Consider the following 16,558-nt stretch of genomic DNA (forward strand, 5'->3'; position numbering starts at 1 on the left):
TATGCTGGCAGAAAAATCCAATTGAGTGATTAAACAGCTCTTCATTTTCTGGCTTTATTTTTATGCTAACAAATTTGTGCTCTGAAAAGTGTCCACAAAGCCAAGTATCTTATTAACACCTTTGTAGGGATGGTTTTTCACCTATTATTAAATTAAACTTGCTTCATTGGAAAGGCAGCAAGTGATGTCATCCAAGCAGTGGGTCAAGGTTGGCTTCAAACCTCGTCTGCTTATGAAAAGAGAAAAGGGGTATGCAGGGCATGGCGGCCTTTTGCGGTGCTTGGATGACCCCTAGTTCGCATTAAATAATGCAGTCGAGTTTCCCACATTTGGGGAAATCACAGGGGTCAGCATACCCAGAATGCAATGAATGAACCGCACCCTGGGAGAACAGTCTTCATGACCATGGTATCTCCTATGCAAAATAAGTATGATTTGGGATAGGGCTGGGGAGGGCCGCTGCTCAGGCACATCTCTGTCAAGTAAAGGAGATTCAACTGAGGCAGCACAAGGGAACTCTCATCTGGGGACAACAACTGCAGGGAGAACACATATTTTCAGATGAACATGGGAGGGCAGAAGGCTGCCTAATACTGAAGCACCCCCAAACAACAAACCAAATGCAACAACTAGTGCAAGCATTCCTGGGGGAAGGCCTGCAGCAGATGGATTTGCATATGGCGATGTCATCCAAGCAGTGGGTCAAAGTTGGCTTCAACCCTCGTCTGCATATGAAAAGAGAAAAGGGGCGTGCAGGGCATGGCGGCCTTTTGCGGCACTTGGATGACCCCTAGTTCGCATTAAACACCTCCACCCTCTGTCGGTGTGGGGCTCATGTTGGCTATGCCCCAGCCCCTGAAGGATTCAAGCTGATTTCTTGCAGCAGCTGGGCACTGTAACAGCTCCAGAGCTGCTCTGTAAGGCAAGTAAAAGGGTGTGGGCCCTGCAGCACTACCTGTAGTTCGCATTGTGCAAGACCCCTAGTTCGCATTAAACACCCCCACCCTCCTTCGGTGTGGGGCTCATGTTGGCCATGCCCCAGCCCCTGAAGCATTCACGCTGATTTCTTGCAGCAGCTGGGCACTGTAACAGCTCAAGAGCTGCTCTGTAAGGCAAGTAAAAGGGTGTGGGCCCTGCAGCACTACCTGTAGTTTGCATTGTGCATTGGAAGGCACAAAGTAAGCAGACGGGAGGAGAAGTCAGGATAGTGCACAAGGGTATAGACGGGAGGGGATCAAGAAAAAAGAAGTGGAAACAGACAGCAAACTAGGCTTCCAATGCACAATGCAAACTACAGGTAGTGCTGCAGGGCCCACACCCTTTTACTTGCCTTACAGAGCAGCTCTGGAGCTGTTTAATCACTCAATTGGATTTTTCTGCCAGCATAATTTTTCTCTTACGTCCTAGAGGATGCTGGGGACTCCGTAAGGACCATGGGGGATAGACGGGCTCCGCAGGAGACATGGGCACTTTAAGAAAGACTTTAGATCTGGGTGTGCACTGGCTCCTCCCTCTATGCCCCTCCTCCAGACCTCAGTTTACTACTGTGCCCAGAGGAGACTGGGTGCTTTTCAGGGAGCTCTCCTGAGTTTCCTGACAGAAAGTATATTTGTTAGATTTTTTTATTTTCAGGGAGCCTGCTGGCAACAGACTCCCTGCATCGAGGGGCGGAGGGGAGAGATGCACACCTACTTCTGTGAGTTGATAGGCTCTGCTTCTTAGGCTACTGTACAGCATTAGCTCCAGAGGGATCGGTACGCAGGTCTCACCCTCGCCGTCCGTCCCAGAGCCGCGCCGCCGTCCCCCTCGCAGAGCCGGAAGATAGAAGCCGGGTGAGTATGAGAAGAAAAGAAGACTTCAGAGGCGGCGGAAGACTTCATGATCTTCACTGAGGTAACGCACAGCAGTAAAGCTGTGCTCCATTGCTCCCATACACCTCACACACGGCAGTCAGTGTAAGGGTGAAGGGCGCAGGGGGGACGCCCTGGGCAGCAATATAGACCTCTCTTTGGCAAAATAAATATATATGCAGCTAGGCACTGTATATATATATAAGAGCCCCCGCCATTTTTTTATGGGGGGGGCTATTTGAGCGGGACAGAAGCCCGTCGCTGAGGGGGTGGGGCTTCTCCCTCAGCACTCCCCAGCGCCATTTTCTCCACAGCACCGCTGAGGGGAAGCTCCATGGACTCTCCCCTGCTTATACCACGGTAGAAAGAGGGTCTTAAAGAAGAGGGGGCACATAATTAGGCGCATATATATATGGAAATACAGCGCTACTGGGTAAACATAAAATGATTGTGTTTTTTTCCTGGGTCATATAGCGCTGGGGTGTGTGCTGGCATACTTTCTCTCTCTGTCTCTCCAAAGGGCCTTGTTGGGGAACTGTCCTCAGATAAGAGGATTCCCTGAGTGTATGGTGTGTCGGTACACGTGTGTCGACATGTCTGAGGTAGAAGGCTCTCCTAGAGAGGAGCAGGAGCAAATTAATGTGGTGTCTCCATCGACAACGCCGACACCTGACTGGATGGATATGTGGAATGTTTTAAGTGCTAATGTAAACTTATTACACAAGAGATTAGACAAAGCTGAAGCTAGGGAACAGTCAGGGAGTCAACCCATGCCTGTCCCTATGTCGCAGGGACCTTCGGGGTCTCAAAAGCGCCCACTATCCCAAATAGTTGACACAGATACCGACACAGATTCTGACTCCAGTGTCGACTACGATGATGCAAAGTTACAACCAAAATTGGCTAAATGTATTCGATATATGATTATTGCAATAAAAGATGTTTTGCACATCACAGAGTCCCCTGTCCCTGACACGAGGGTACACATGTATAAGGGAAAGAAACCTGAGATAACCTTTCCCCCCTCACATGAGTTGAACGAATTATGTGAAAAAGCTTGGGAATCTCCAGACAAAAAGCTGCAGATTCCCAAAAGGATTCTTATGGCGTATCCTTTCCCGCCAATGGACAGGATACGGTGGGAATCCTCCCCTAGGGTGGATAAAGCATTGACACGCTTATCCAAAAAGGTAGCGCTGCCATCCCAGGATACGGCTACCATCAGGGACCCTGCTGACCGCAAGCAGGAGGTTACCCTAAAGTCCATTTACACACATTCTGGTACCTTACTCAGACCGGCAATTGCGTCGGCCGAGGTTGTAGCGCGGTGGCAGCATGGACAGATACCTTATCAGCAGAGATTGAGACCCTAGATAAGGATGCTATGTTATTGACCATAGGGCATATAAAAGATGCTGTCCTATATATGAGAGATGCTCAAAGTGACATTAGTCTACTGGGTTCTAGAATAAACGCTATGTCGATTTCTGCTAGACGAGTCCTATGGACCCGGCAATGGACAGGTGATGCCGACTCAAAAAGGCATATGGAGGTTTTACCTTACAGGTGTGAGGAATTGTTTGGGGAAGGTCTCTCGGACCTTGTCTCCACAGCTACAGCTGGTAAATCAAATTTTTTGCCTTATATTCCCTCACAGCCTAAGAAAGCACCACATTATCAAATGCAGTCCTTTCGATCACAGAGAAACAAGAAAGTACGAGGTGCGTCCTTTCTTGCCAGAGGTAAGGGCAGAGGGAAGAAGCTGCACAACACAGCTAGTTCCCAGGAACAGAAGTCCTCCCCGGCCTCTACAAAATCCACCGCATGACGCTGGGGCTCCGCTAAAGGAGTCCGCCCAGTTGGGGGCACGTCTTCGTGTTTTCAGCCACATCTGGGTTCATTCGCAGGTGGATCCCTAGGCAATAGAAATTGTTTCTCAGGGTTACAAGCTGAAATTCGAAGAGGTGCCTCCTCGCCGGTTTTTCAAATCGGCCCTACCATCTTCTCCCCAGGAAAGGGAGATAGTGTTAAATGCAATTCACAAATTGTATCTTCAACAGGTGGTGGTCAAGGTTCCCCTGCTTCAACAAGGAAAGGGAAATTATTCGACCCTGTTTGTAGTCCCAAAACCGGACGGTTTGGTCAGACCCATATTAAATTTAAAATCCCTGAACCTATACTTGAAAAGGTTCAAGTTCAAGATGGAATCGCTAAGAGCGGTCATCGCCAGCCTAGAAGGGGGGGATTTTATGATATCTCTGGACATAAAGGATGCATACCTTCATGTACTCATTTATCCACCTCATCAGGCGTACCTAAGATTTGCGGTACAGTATTGTCATTACCAATTTCAGACGTTGCCGTTTGGTCTCTCCAGAATTTTCTCCGAGAATTTTCACCAAGGTAATGACGGAAATTATGGTGCTCCTGCGAAAGCAAGGTGTCACAATTATCCCGTACTTGAACGATCTCCTCATAAAAGCGAGATCAAGAGAGCAGTTGCTGAACAGCGTATAACTTTCATTGAAGGTGTTACAGCAAAACGGCTGGATTCTCAATATCCCGAAGTCGCAGTTGGTTCCTACGACTCGTCTGACTTTGCTTGGGCATTATTCTGGATACGGACCAGAAAAGGGTTTATCTTCCGATAGAAAAGGCCCAGGAACTCATGACTCTGGTCAGGAACCTATTGAAACCAAAACAGGTGTCAGTGCATCACTGCACTCGAGTCCTGGGAATGATGGTGGCATCATACGAGGCCATTCCCTTCGGCAGGTTCCATGCGAGGATCTTGCAATGGGACCTACTGGACAAGTGGTCCGGGTCACATCTACAGATTCATCAGTTGATCACCCTGTCCCCCAGGGCCAGGGTATCTCTCCTGTGGTGGCTGCAGAGTGCTCACCTTCTAGAGGGCCGCAGGTTCGGCATTCAGGACTGGATCCTGGTGACCACGAACGCGAGCCTCCGAGGTTGGGGAGCAGCCACACAGGGAAGAAATTTCCAAGGTCTTTGGTCAAGTCAGGAGACTTGTCTTCACATCAACATCCTGGAGCTAAGGGCCATATACAACGCCCTATGTCAAGCGGAGACCTTACTTCGCGACCAACCAGTTCTGATCCAGTCAGACAACGTCACCGCAGTAGTTCATGTAAACCGCCAAGGCGGCACAAGGAGCAGAGTGGCGATGGCGGAAGCCACCAGAATTCTTCGCTGGGCGGAGAATCATGTAAGCGCACTGTCAGCAGTGTTCATTCCGGGAGTGGACAACTGGGAAGCAGACTTCCTCAGCAGACACGACCTACATCCAGGAGAGTGGGGACTCCATCAGGAAGTCTTCGCACAGATTGCATTATTATTATTTTTATAAAATCACTGAATCAAATCTAACTCTGATTACATCAGAGAAGGCCAGGTACCCTACACCATAAGAGGGGGTTTGCAATTTTGACTTGTCTACTTAAATATTACCAAAATCTGATCACAAGGTCAATTACGTCCCTGGATGGGATTGAACCACCAACCTTTTGATTAATAGCTGAACACACTAACCGATTGCGCCACAGAGACACTTTGCGAAAAGTCCATACTGACAAAGACTAATAAGCATTCATCTAGAACGTTTCCTAGAAAAACTTTAAAAAGTCAATAATCTGGAGAGTTTTTGTAAGATGTTTCTTCCAGCAACCAATGAAGAAACACATTGGTACTTTCGCATGATGAGTGAGTGCTTCAGGATCTCTTGCACTTACATGTGCAGCAGAGTACTGCAATGGAAGCATGCTGGGCCCATAACCCAGAGGTAGGCAGATTGAAACTATCCTTTGCTATATGCATTTTTTTTTTTGTTCATTAAAGTAATCCAAAACTGGGATTGATATTTTAGCTTTTATTTTTACTTAAAGTACAATAACTTTTACCATTTTAATTTGTTTTAATAGTATATTGACAGTATTGTTTTCTTTCAAAAATCCAATTAATTTTCTTTACCCGATTATTAAAATGGTAATTGACAAAAACAAACTACATTGTCACCAGAAGAGCAATACAAAATGTACAAGGGATATATTAAAATCATCTTTCCAGCTTGAATTTCAATGATGCATTGGGGCAACGATTTTGTGAGAAACATCTTCACCCTTAAATAAAGATTTTCTTAATTCCTTACCTGTGTGCTAATTAGATATCACCTTGTTTTCACATTAAACAGACTTCAACATGAGAAAGCAGCAAGGATGCAGTGGCGTTAATGTTTCCTGGTGTCAACCTGTATTATTTCAGTAGATATTGAAATGAGGATGCATCTTGCTGCCTTTCCAATGAAGCAAGTTTAATTTAGTAATAGGTGAAAAACCATCCCTACAAATATGTTAATCAGATACTTGGCTTTGTGGACACTTTTCAGAGAACAAATTCGTTAGCATAAAAATAAAGCCAGAAAATGAAGAGCTGTTTAATCACTCAATTGGATTTTTCTGCCAGCATATTTCTTTTTCTCTGCAACCCACTGCTAAATTGTGCTTCCTAGCTGTTTTTTTTATAAAATCACTTATTCAAATCTAACTCTGATTACATCAGAGTAGGCCAGGTACCCTACACCATAAGAAGGGGGTTTGAAATTTTGACTTGTCTACTTAAAGATCACCAAAATCTGATAACAAGGTCAATTACATCCCTGTGTGGGATTGAACCACCAACCCTTTGATTAATAACCAAACACACTAACAGATTGCGCCACAGAGACACTTTACAAACGTACATACTGACAAAGGCTAATAAGCATTCATCTAGAACGTTTCCTAGAAAAACTTTAAAAAGTCAATAATCTGGAGAGTTTTTGTAAGATGTTTCTTCCATCAACCAACGAAGAAACACATTGGTACTTTCCCATGATGAGTGAGTGCTTCAGGAGCTCTTGCACTTACATGTGCAGCAGAGTACTGCAATGGAAAAATGCTGGGCCCATAACCCAGAGGTAGGCAGATTGAAACTATCCTCTGCTATATGCATTTTTTTTTGTTAATTAAAGTAATCCAAAACTGGGATTGATATTTTTGCTATTTTATTTTTACTTAAAGTACAATAACTTTTACCATTTTAATTTGTTTTAATAGTATATTGACAGTATTGTTTTCTTTCAAAAATCCACTTAATTTTCTTTACCCTATTATTAAAATGGTAATTGACAAAAACAAACTACATTGTCACCAGAAGAGCAATACAAAATGTACAAGTGATATATTAAAATCATCTTTCCAGCTTGAATTTCAATGATGCATTGGGGCAACGATTTTGTGAGAAACACCTTCACCCTTAAACAAAGATTTTCTTAATTCCTTACCTGTGTGCTAATTAGATATCACCTTGTTTTCACATTAAACAGACTTTCACATGCGAAAACAGCAAATATGCAGTGGCGTTAATGTTTCCTGGTGTCAACCTGTATTATTTCCGTAGATATTGAAATGAGGATGCATCTTGCTGCCTTTCCAATGAAGCAAGTTTAATTTAGTAATAGGTGAAAAACCATCCCTACAAAGATGTTAATCAGATACTTGGCTTTGTGGACACTTTTCAGAGAACAAATTTGTAATCATAAAAATAAAGCCAGAAAATGAAGAGCTGTTTAATCACTCAATTGGATTTTTCTGCCAGCATTTTTCTTTTTCTCTGCAACCCACTGCTAAATTGTGCTTCCTAGCTGTTTTTTTATAAAATCACTTAATCAAATCTAACTCTGATTACATCAGAGAAGGCCAGGTACCCTATACCATAAGAGGGGGTTTGCAATTTTGACTTGTCTACTTAAATATCACCAAAATCTGATCACAAGGTCAATTACGTCCCTGGGTGGGATTGAACCACCAACCTTTTGATAAATAGCTGAACACACTAACCGATTGCGCCACAGAGACACTTTGCAAAAAGCACATACTGACAAAGACTAATAAGCATTCATCTAGAACGTTTCCTAGAAAAACTTTAAAAAGTCAATAATCTGGAGAGTTTTTGTAAGATGTTTCTTCCAGCAACCAATGAAGAAACACATTGGTACTTTCGCATGATGAGTGAGTGCTTCAGGATCTCTTGCACTTACATGTGCAGCAGAGTACTGCAATGGAAGCATGCTGGGCCCATAACCCAGAGGTAGGCAGATTGAAACTATCCTTTGCTATATGAATTTTTTTTTTGTTCATTAAAGTAATCCAAAACTGGGATTGATATTTTAGCTTTTATTTTTACTTAAAGTACAATAACTTTTACCATTTTAATTTGTTTTAATAGTATATTGACAGTATTGTTTTCTTTCAAAAATCCACTTAATTTTCTTTACCCTATTATTAAAATGGTAATTGACAAAAACAAACTACATTGTCACCATAAGAGCAATACAAAATGTACAAGTGATATATTAAAATCATCTTTCCAGCTTGAATTTCAATGATGCATTGGGGCAACGATTTTGTGAGAAACATCTTCACCCTTAAATAAAGATTTTCTTAATTCCTTACCTGTGTGCTAATTAGATATCACCTTGTTTTCACATTAAACAGACTTCCACATGAGAAAGCAGCAAGGATGCAGTGGCGTTAATGTTTCCTGGTGTCAACCTGTATTATTTCAGTAGATATTGAAATGAGGATGCATCTTGCTGCCTTTCCAATGAAGCAAGTTTAATTTAGTAATAGGTGAAAAACCATCCCTACAAATATGTTAATCAGATACTTGGCTTTGTGGACACTTTTCAGAGAACAAATTAGTTAGCATAAAAATAAAGCCAGAAAATGAAGAGCTGTTTAATCACTCAATTGGATTTTTCTGCCAGCATATTTCTTTTTCTCTGCAACCCACTGCCAAATTGTGCTTCCTAGCTGTTTTTATAAAATCACTGAATCAAATCTAACTCTGATTACATCAGAGAAGGCCAGGTACCCTACACCATAACAGGGGGTTTGAAATTTTGACTTGTCTACTTAAAGATCACCAAAATCTGATAACAAGGTCAATTAAGTCCCTGGGTGGGATTGAATAACCAACCTTTTGGTTAATAGCCTTACACACTAACTGATTGCGCCACAGCTACACTTTGCAAAAGTACATACTGACAAAGGCTAATAAGCATTCATCTAGAACGATTCCTAGAAACATTTTAAAAAGTCAATAATGTGGAGAGTTTTTGTAAGATGTTTCTTCCATCAACCAATGAAGAAACACATTGGTACTTTCCCATGATAAGTGAGTGCTTCAGGACCTCTTGCACTTACATGTGCAGCAGAGTACTGTAATGGAAGCATGCTGGGTCCATAACCCAGAGGTAGGCAGATTGAAACTATCCTCTGCTATATGCATTTTTTTTTGTTAATTAAAGTAATCCAAAACTGGGATTGATATTTTTGCTCTTTTATTTTTACTTAAAGTACAATAACTTTTACCATTTTAATTTGTTTTAATAGTATATTGACAGTATTGTTTTCTTTCAAAAATCCACTTAATTTTCTTTACCCGATTATTAAAATGGTAATTGACAAAAACAAACTACATTGTCACCAGAAGAGCAATACAAAATGTACAAGTGATATATTAAAATCATCTTTCCAGCTTGAATTTCAATGATGCATTGGGGCAACGATTTTGTGAGAAACATCTTCACCCTTAAATAAAGATTTTCTTAATTCCTTACCTGTGTGCTAATTAGATATCACCTTGTTTTCATATTAAACAGACTTCCACATGCGAAAGCAGCAAGGATGCAGTGGCGTTAATGTTTCCTGGTGTCAACCTGTATTATTTCAGTAGACATTGAAATGAAGATGCATCTTGCTGCCTTTCCAATGAAGCAAGTTTAATTTAGTAATAGGTGAAAAACCATCCCTACAAAGGTGTTAATCAGAGACTTGGCTTTGTGGACACTTTTCAGAGAACAAATTTGTTAGTATAAAAATAAAGCCAGAAAATGAAGAGCTGTTTAATCACTCAATTGGATTTTTCTGCCAGCATATTTCTTTTTCTCTGCAACCCACTGCTAAATTGTTCTTCCTAGCTGTTTTTATAAAATCACTGAATCAAATCTAACTCTGATTACATTAGAGAAGGCCAGGTACCCTACACCATAATAGGGGGTTTGAAATTTTGACTTGTCTACTTAAAGATCACCAAAATCTGATAACAAGGTCAATTAAGTCCCTTGGTGGGATTGAATCACCAACCTTTTGGTTAATAGCCTTACACACTAACTGATTGCGCCACAGCGACACTTTGCAAAAGAATATACTGACAAAGGCTAATAAGCATTCATCTAGAACGATTCCTAGAAACATTTTAAAAAGTCAATAATGTGGAGAGTTTTTGTAAGATGTTTCTTCCATCAACCAATGAAGAAACACATTGGTACTTTCCCATGATGAGTGAGTGCTTCAGGATCTCTTGCACTTACATGTGCAGCAGAGTACTGTAATGGAAGCATGCTGGGTCCATAACCCAGAGGTAGGCAGATTGAAACTATCCTCTGCTATATGCATTTTTTTTGTTAATTAAAGTAATCCAAAACTGGGATTGATATTTTTGCTCTTTTATTTTTACTTAAAGTACAATAACTTTTACCATTTTAATTTGTTTTAATAGTATATTGACAGTATTGTTTTCTTTCAAAAATCCTATTAATTTTCTTTACCCGATTATTAAAATGGTAATTGACAAAAACAAACTACATTGTCACCAGAAGAGCAATACAAAATGTACAAGTGATATATTAAAATCATCTTTCCAGCTTGAATTTCAATGATGCATTGGGGCAACGATTTTGTGAGAAACATCTTCACCCTTAAATAAAGATGTTCTTAATTCCTTACCTGTGTGCTAATTAGATATCACCTTGTTTTCACATTAAACAGACTTCCACATGAGAAAACAGCAAAGATGCAGTGGCGTTAATGTTTCCTGGTGTCAACCTGTATTATTTCCGTAGATATTGAAATGAGGATGCATCTTGCTGCCTTTCCAATGAAGCAAGTTTAATTTAGTAATAGGTGAAAAACCATCCCTACAAAGATGTTAATCAGATACTTGGCTTTGTGGACACTTTTCAGAGAACAAATTTGTTATCATAAAAATAAAGCCAGAAAATGAAGAGCTGTTTAATCACTCAATTGGATTTTTCTGCCAGCATTTTTCTTTTTCTCTGCAACCCACTGCTAAATTGTGCTTCCTAGCTGTTTTTTTATAAAATCACTTAATGAAATCTAACTCTGATTACATCAGAGAAGGCCAGGTACCCTACACCATAAGAGGGGGTTTGCAATTTTGACTTGTCTACTTAAATATTACCAAAATCTGATCACAAGGTCAATTACGTCCCTGGATGGGATTGAACCACTAACCTTTTGATTAATAGCTGAACACACTAACCGATTGCGCCACAGAGACACTTTGCGAAAAGTACATACTGACAAAGACTAATAAGCATTCATCTAGAACGTTTCCTAGAAAAACTTTAAAAAGTCAATAATCTGGAGAGTTTTTGTAAGATGTTTCTTCCAGCAACCAATGAAGAAACACATTGGTACTTTCGCATGATGAGTGAGTGCTTCAGGATCTCTTGCACTTACATGTGCAGCAGAGTACTGCAATGGAAGCATGCTGGGCCCATAACCCAGAGGTAGGCAGATTGAAACTATCCTTTGCTATATGCATTTTTTTTTTGTTCATTAAAGTAATCCAAAACTGGGATTGATATTTTAGCTTTTATTTTTACTTAAAGTACAATAACTTTTACCATTTTAATTTGTTTTAATAGTATATTGACAGTATTGTTTTCTTTCAAAAATCCAATTAATTTTCTTTACCCGATTATTAAAATGGTAATTGACAAAAACAAACTACATTGTCACCAGAAGAGCAATACAAAATGTACAAGTGATATATTAAAATCATCTTTCCAGCTTGAATTTCAATGATGCATTGGGGCAACGATTTTGTGAGAAACATCTTCACCCTTAAATAAAGATTTTCTTAATTCCTTACCTGTGTGCTAATTAGATATCACCTTGTTTTCACATTAAACAGACTTCCACATGAGAAAGCAGCAATGATGCAGTGGCGTTAATGTTTCCTGGTGTCAACCTGTATTATTTCAGTAGATATTGAAATGAGGATGCATCTTGCTGCCTTTCCAATGAAGCAAGTTTAATTTAGTAATAGGTGAAAAACCATCCCTACAAATATGTTAATCAGATACTTGGCTTTGTGGACACTTTTCAGAGAACAAATTCGTTAGCATAAAAATAAAGCCAGAAAATGAAGAGCTGTTTAATCACTCAATTGGATTTTTCTGCCAGCATATTTCTTTTTCTCTGCAACCCACTGCTAAATTGTGCTTCCTAGCTGTTTTTTTTATAAAATCACTTATTCAAATCTAACTCTGATTACATCAGAGTAGGCCAGGTACCCTACACCATAAGAAGGGGGTTTGAAATTTTGACTTGTCTACTTAAAGATCACCAAAATCTGATAACAAGGTCAATTACATCCCTGGGTGGGATTGAACCACCAACCCTTTGATTAATAACCAAACACACTAACAGATTGCGCCACAGAGACACTTTACAAACGTACATACTGACAAAGGCTAATAAGCATTCATCTAGAACGTTTCCTAGAAAAACTTTAAAAAGTCAATAATCTGGAGAGTTTTTGTAAGATGTTTCTTCCATCAACCAACGAAGAAACACATTGGTACTTTCCCATGATGAGTGAGTGCTTCAGGATCTCTTGCACTTACATGTGCAGCAGAGTACTGCAATGGAAAAATGCTGGGCCCATAACCCAGAGGTAGGCAGATTGAAACTATCCTCTGCTATATGCATTTTTTTTTGTTAATTAAAGTAATCCAAAACTGGGATTGATATTTTTGCTCTTTTATTTTTACTTAAAGTACAATAACTTTTACCATTTTAATTTGTTTTAATAGTATATTGACAGTATTGTTTTCTTTCAAAAATCCACTTAATTTTCTTTACCCTATTATTAAAATGGTAATTGACAAAAACAAACGACATTGTCACCAGAAGAGCAATACAAAATGTACAAGTGATATATTAAAATCATCTTTCCAGCTTGAATTTCAATGATGCATTGGGGCAACGATTTTGTGAGAAACACCTTCACCCTTAAATAAAGATTTTCTTAATTCCTTACCTGTGTGCTAATTAGATATCACCTTGTTTTCACATTAAACAGACTTCCACATGCGAAAGCAGCAAGGATGCAGTGGCGTTAATGTTTCCTGGTGTCAACCTGTATTATTTCAGTAGACATTGAAATGAGGATGCATCTTGCTGCCTTTCCAATGAAGCAAGTTTAATTTAGTAATAGGTGAAAAACCATCCCTACAAAGGTGTTAATCAGAGACTTGGCTTTGTGGACACTTTTCAGAGAACAAATTTGTTAGCATAAAAATAAAGCCAGAAAATGAAGAGCTGTTTAATCACTCAATTGGATTTTTTTGCCAGCATATTTCTTTTTCTCTGCAACCCACTGCTAAATTGTGCTTCCTAGCTGTTTTTATAAAATCACTGAATCAAATCTAACTCTGATTACATCAGAGAAGGCCAGGTACCCTACACCATAACAGGGGGTTTGAAATTTTGACTTGTCTACTTAAAGATCACCAAAATCTGATAACAAGGTCAATTACGTCCCTGGGTGGGATTGAACCACCAACCTTTTGGTTAATAACCATACACACTAACTGATTGCGCCACAGCGACACTTTGCAAAAGTACATACTGACAAAGGCTAATAAGCATATATCTAGAACGTTTCCTAGAAACATTTTAAAAAGTCAATAATGTGGAGAGTTTTTGTAAGATGTTTCTTCCATCAACCAATGAAGAAACACATTGGTACTTTCCCATGATAAGTGAGTGCTTCAGGACCTCTTGCACTTACATGTGCAGCAGAGTACTGTAATGGAAGCATGCTGGGTCCATAACCCAGAGGTAGGCAGATTGAAACTATCCTTTGCTATATGCATTTTTTTTTTGTTAATTAAAGTAATCCAAAACTGGGATTGATATTTTTGCTCTTTTATTTTTACTTAAAGTACAATAACTTTTACCATTTTAATTTGTTTTAATAGTATATTGACAGTATTGTTTTCTTTCAAAAATTCACTTAATTTTCTTTTCTGTGTGCTAATTAGATATCACCTTGTTTTCACATTAAATAGACTACCACATGAGAAAGCAGCAAGGATGCAGTGGCGTTAATGTTTCCTGGTGGTAGTGGGGGACTGTGTTTGTGCTTTCCTCTGGTCAGCTCTGGTAAAAGTCAGATTTCTTTGTCTCAGATCTTCCTCTAGCCTTGTTCTTCTTTCGAGAGTTCCCTTGTGCTGCCTCAGTTGGATCTCCTTCACTTGACAGGGGCGTACCCGAGCAGCGACCCTCCCCAGCACTAGCCCAACTCCTACTTACCTGCCAGGTGAGATACTATGATCATGAAGGTGCTTCTCCCAGGGCAAGGCTCACCCATTGCACTCTGGGTGTGCTGCTCCTGCGATTTCCCCAAATGTGGGAAACTTGACTGCATAATTTGTGTTTCCCCTGGTCGGCTCTCGTATAATTCAGATCTCTTTGTCTCAGGTCTCTCTCCAGCCTAGTTTGCTGTCTGTTTCCACTTCTCTTTTCTTAAACCGCTCCCTTCTATGCCCTTGCGCACCTTAATTAAATCTAACTCTGATTACGTCAGAGAAGGCCAGGTACCCTACACCATAAGAGGGGGTTTGAAATTTTGACTTGTCTACTTAAAGATCACCAAAATCTGATCACAAGGTCAATTACATCACTGGGTGGGAACCTTTTGGTTAATAGCCCATGTAAGTGCAAGAGATCCTGAAGCACTCACTCATCATGGGAAAGTACCAATGTGTTTCTTACAAAAATTCTCCAGATTATTGACTTTTTAAAGTTTTTCTAGGAAACGTTCTAGATGAATGCTTATTAGCCTTTGTCAGTATGTACTTTCGCAAAGTGTCGCTATGGCGCAATCAGTTAGTGTGTATGGCTATTAACCTAAAGGTTGGTGATTCAATCCCACCCAGGGACGTAATTGACCTTGTTATCAGATTTTGGTGATCTTTAAGTAGACAAGTCAAAATTTCAAACCCCCTCTTATGGTGTAGGGTACCCGGCCTTCTCTGATGTAATCAGAGTTAGATTTGATTAAGTGATTTTATAAAAAACAGCTAGGAAGCACAATTTAGCAGTGGGTTGCAGAGAAAAAAAATTATGCTGGCAGAAAAGTCCAATTGAGTGATTAAACAGCTCTTCATTTTCTGATTTTATGTTTATGCTAACAAATTTGCTCTCTGAAAAGTGTCCACAAAGCCAAGTCTCTGATTAACACCTTTAGTAGGAATGGTTTTTCACCTATTACTGAATTAAACTTGCTTCATTGGAAAGGCAGCAAGATGCATCCTCATTTCAATGTCTACTGAAATAATACAGGTTGACACCAGGAAACATAAACGTCACTGCATCCTTGCTGCTTCCTCAAGGGGAAGTCTGTTTAATGTGAAAACAAGGTGATATCTAATCAGCACACAGGTAAGGAATTAAGAAAATCTTTCTTTATGGGTGAAGATGTTTCTCACAAAATTGTTGCACCAAGGCATCATTGAAATTAAAGCTGGAAAGATGATTTTAATATATCACTTGTATATTTTGTACTGCTCTTCTGGTGACAATGTAGTTTGTTTTTGTCAATTACCATTTTAATAATAGGGTAAAGAAAATTAAGTGGATTTTTGAAAGAAAACAATACTGTCAATATACTATTAAAACAAATTAAAATGGTAAAAGTTATTGTACTTTAAGTAAAAATAAAAGAGCAAAAATATCAATCCCAGTTTTGGATTACTTTAATTAACAAAAAACAATGCATATAGCAGAGGATAGTTTCAATCTGCCTACCTCTGGGTTATGGACCCAGCATGCTTCCATTACAGTACTCTGCTGCACATGTAAGTGCAAGAGATCCTGAAGCACTCACTCATCATGGGAAAGTACCAATGTGTTTCTTCATTGGTTGATGGAAGAAACATCTTACAAAAACTCTCCAGATTATTGACTTTTTAAAGTTTTTCTAGGAAACGTTCTAGATGAATGCTTATTAGCCTTTGTCAGTATGTACTTTCGCAAAGTGTCTCTGAGGCACAAACAGTTAGCGTGTTCAGTTGTTAACCAAAAGGTTGGTGGTTCAATCCCACCTAGGGACGTAATTGACCTTGTTATCAGATTTTGGTGATCTTTAAGTAGACAAGTAAAAATTTCAAACCACCTCTTATGGTGTAGGGTACCTGGCCTTCTCTGATGTAATCAGAGTTAGATTTGATTAAGTGATTTTATAAAAAAAACAGCCACAAAGCACAATTTAGCAGTGGGTTGCAGAGAAAAAGAAATATGCTGGCAGAAAAATCCAATTGAGTGATTAAACAGCTCTTCATTTTCTGGCTTTATTTTTATGCTAACAAATTTGTGCTCTGAAAAGTGTCCACAAAGCCAAGTATCTGATTATCACCTTTGTAGGGATGGTTTTTCACCTATTATTAAATTAAACTTGCTTCATTGGAAAGGCAGCAAGTGATGTCATCCAAGCAGTGGGTCAAGGTTGGCTTCAAACCTCGTCTGCTTATGAAAAGAGAAAAGGGGTAT

The 16,558-nt window shown here is 39.7% G+C and overlaps 1 non-coding gene and 1 pseudogene across 1 annotated transcript; one reads left to right on the forward strand and one right to left on the reverse strand.

Moving 5' to 3' along the window:
• Positions 1-253: 253 nt before the first annotated feature.
• On the reverse strand, positions 254-432 carry LOC135023358 (U1 spliceosomal RNA; annotated as a pseudogene).
• A 13,880-nt stretch (positions 433-14,312) lies between these two features.
• Positions 14,313-14,475, forward strand: LOC135023189 (U1 spliceosomal RNA). The gene has a single exon (XR_010220193.1). It is a non-coding gene; the product is annotated as a U1 spliceosomal RNA (small nuclear RNA).
• Positions 14,476-16,558: the final 2,083 nt, after the last annotated feature.

This window comes from Pseudophryne corroboree, unplaced genomic scaffold (assembly GCF_028390025.1).
Source record: "Pseudophryne corroboree isolate aPseCor3 unplaced genomic scaffold, aPseCor3.hap2 scaffold_396, whole genome shotgun sequence".
Classification (NCBI taxonomy): domain Eukaryota; kingdom Metazoa; phylum Chordata; class Amphibia; order Anura; family Myobatrachidae; genus Pseudophryne; species Pseudophryne corroboree.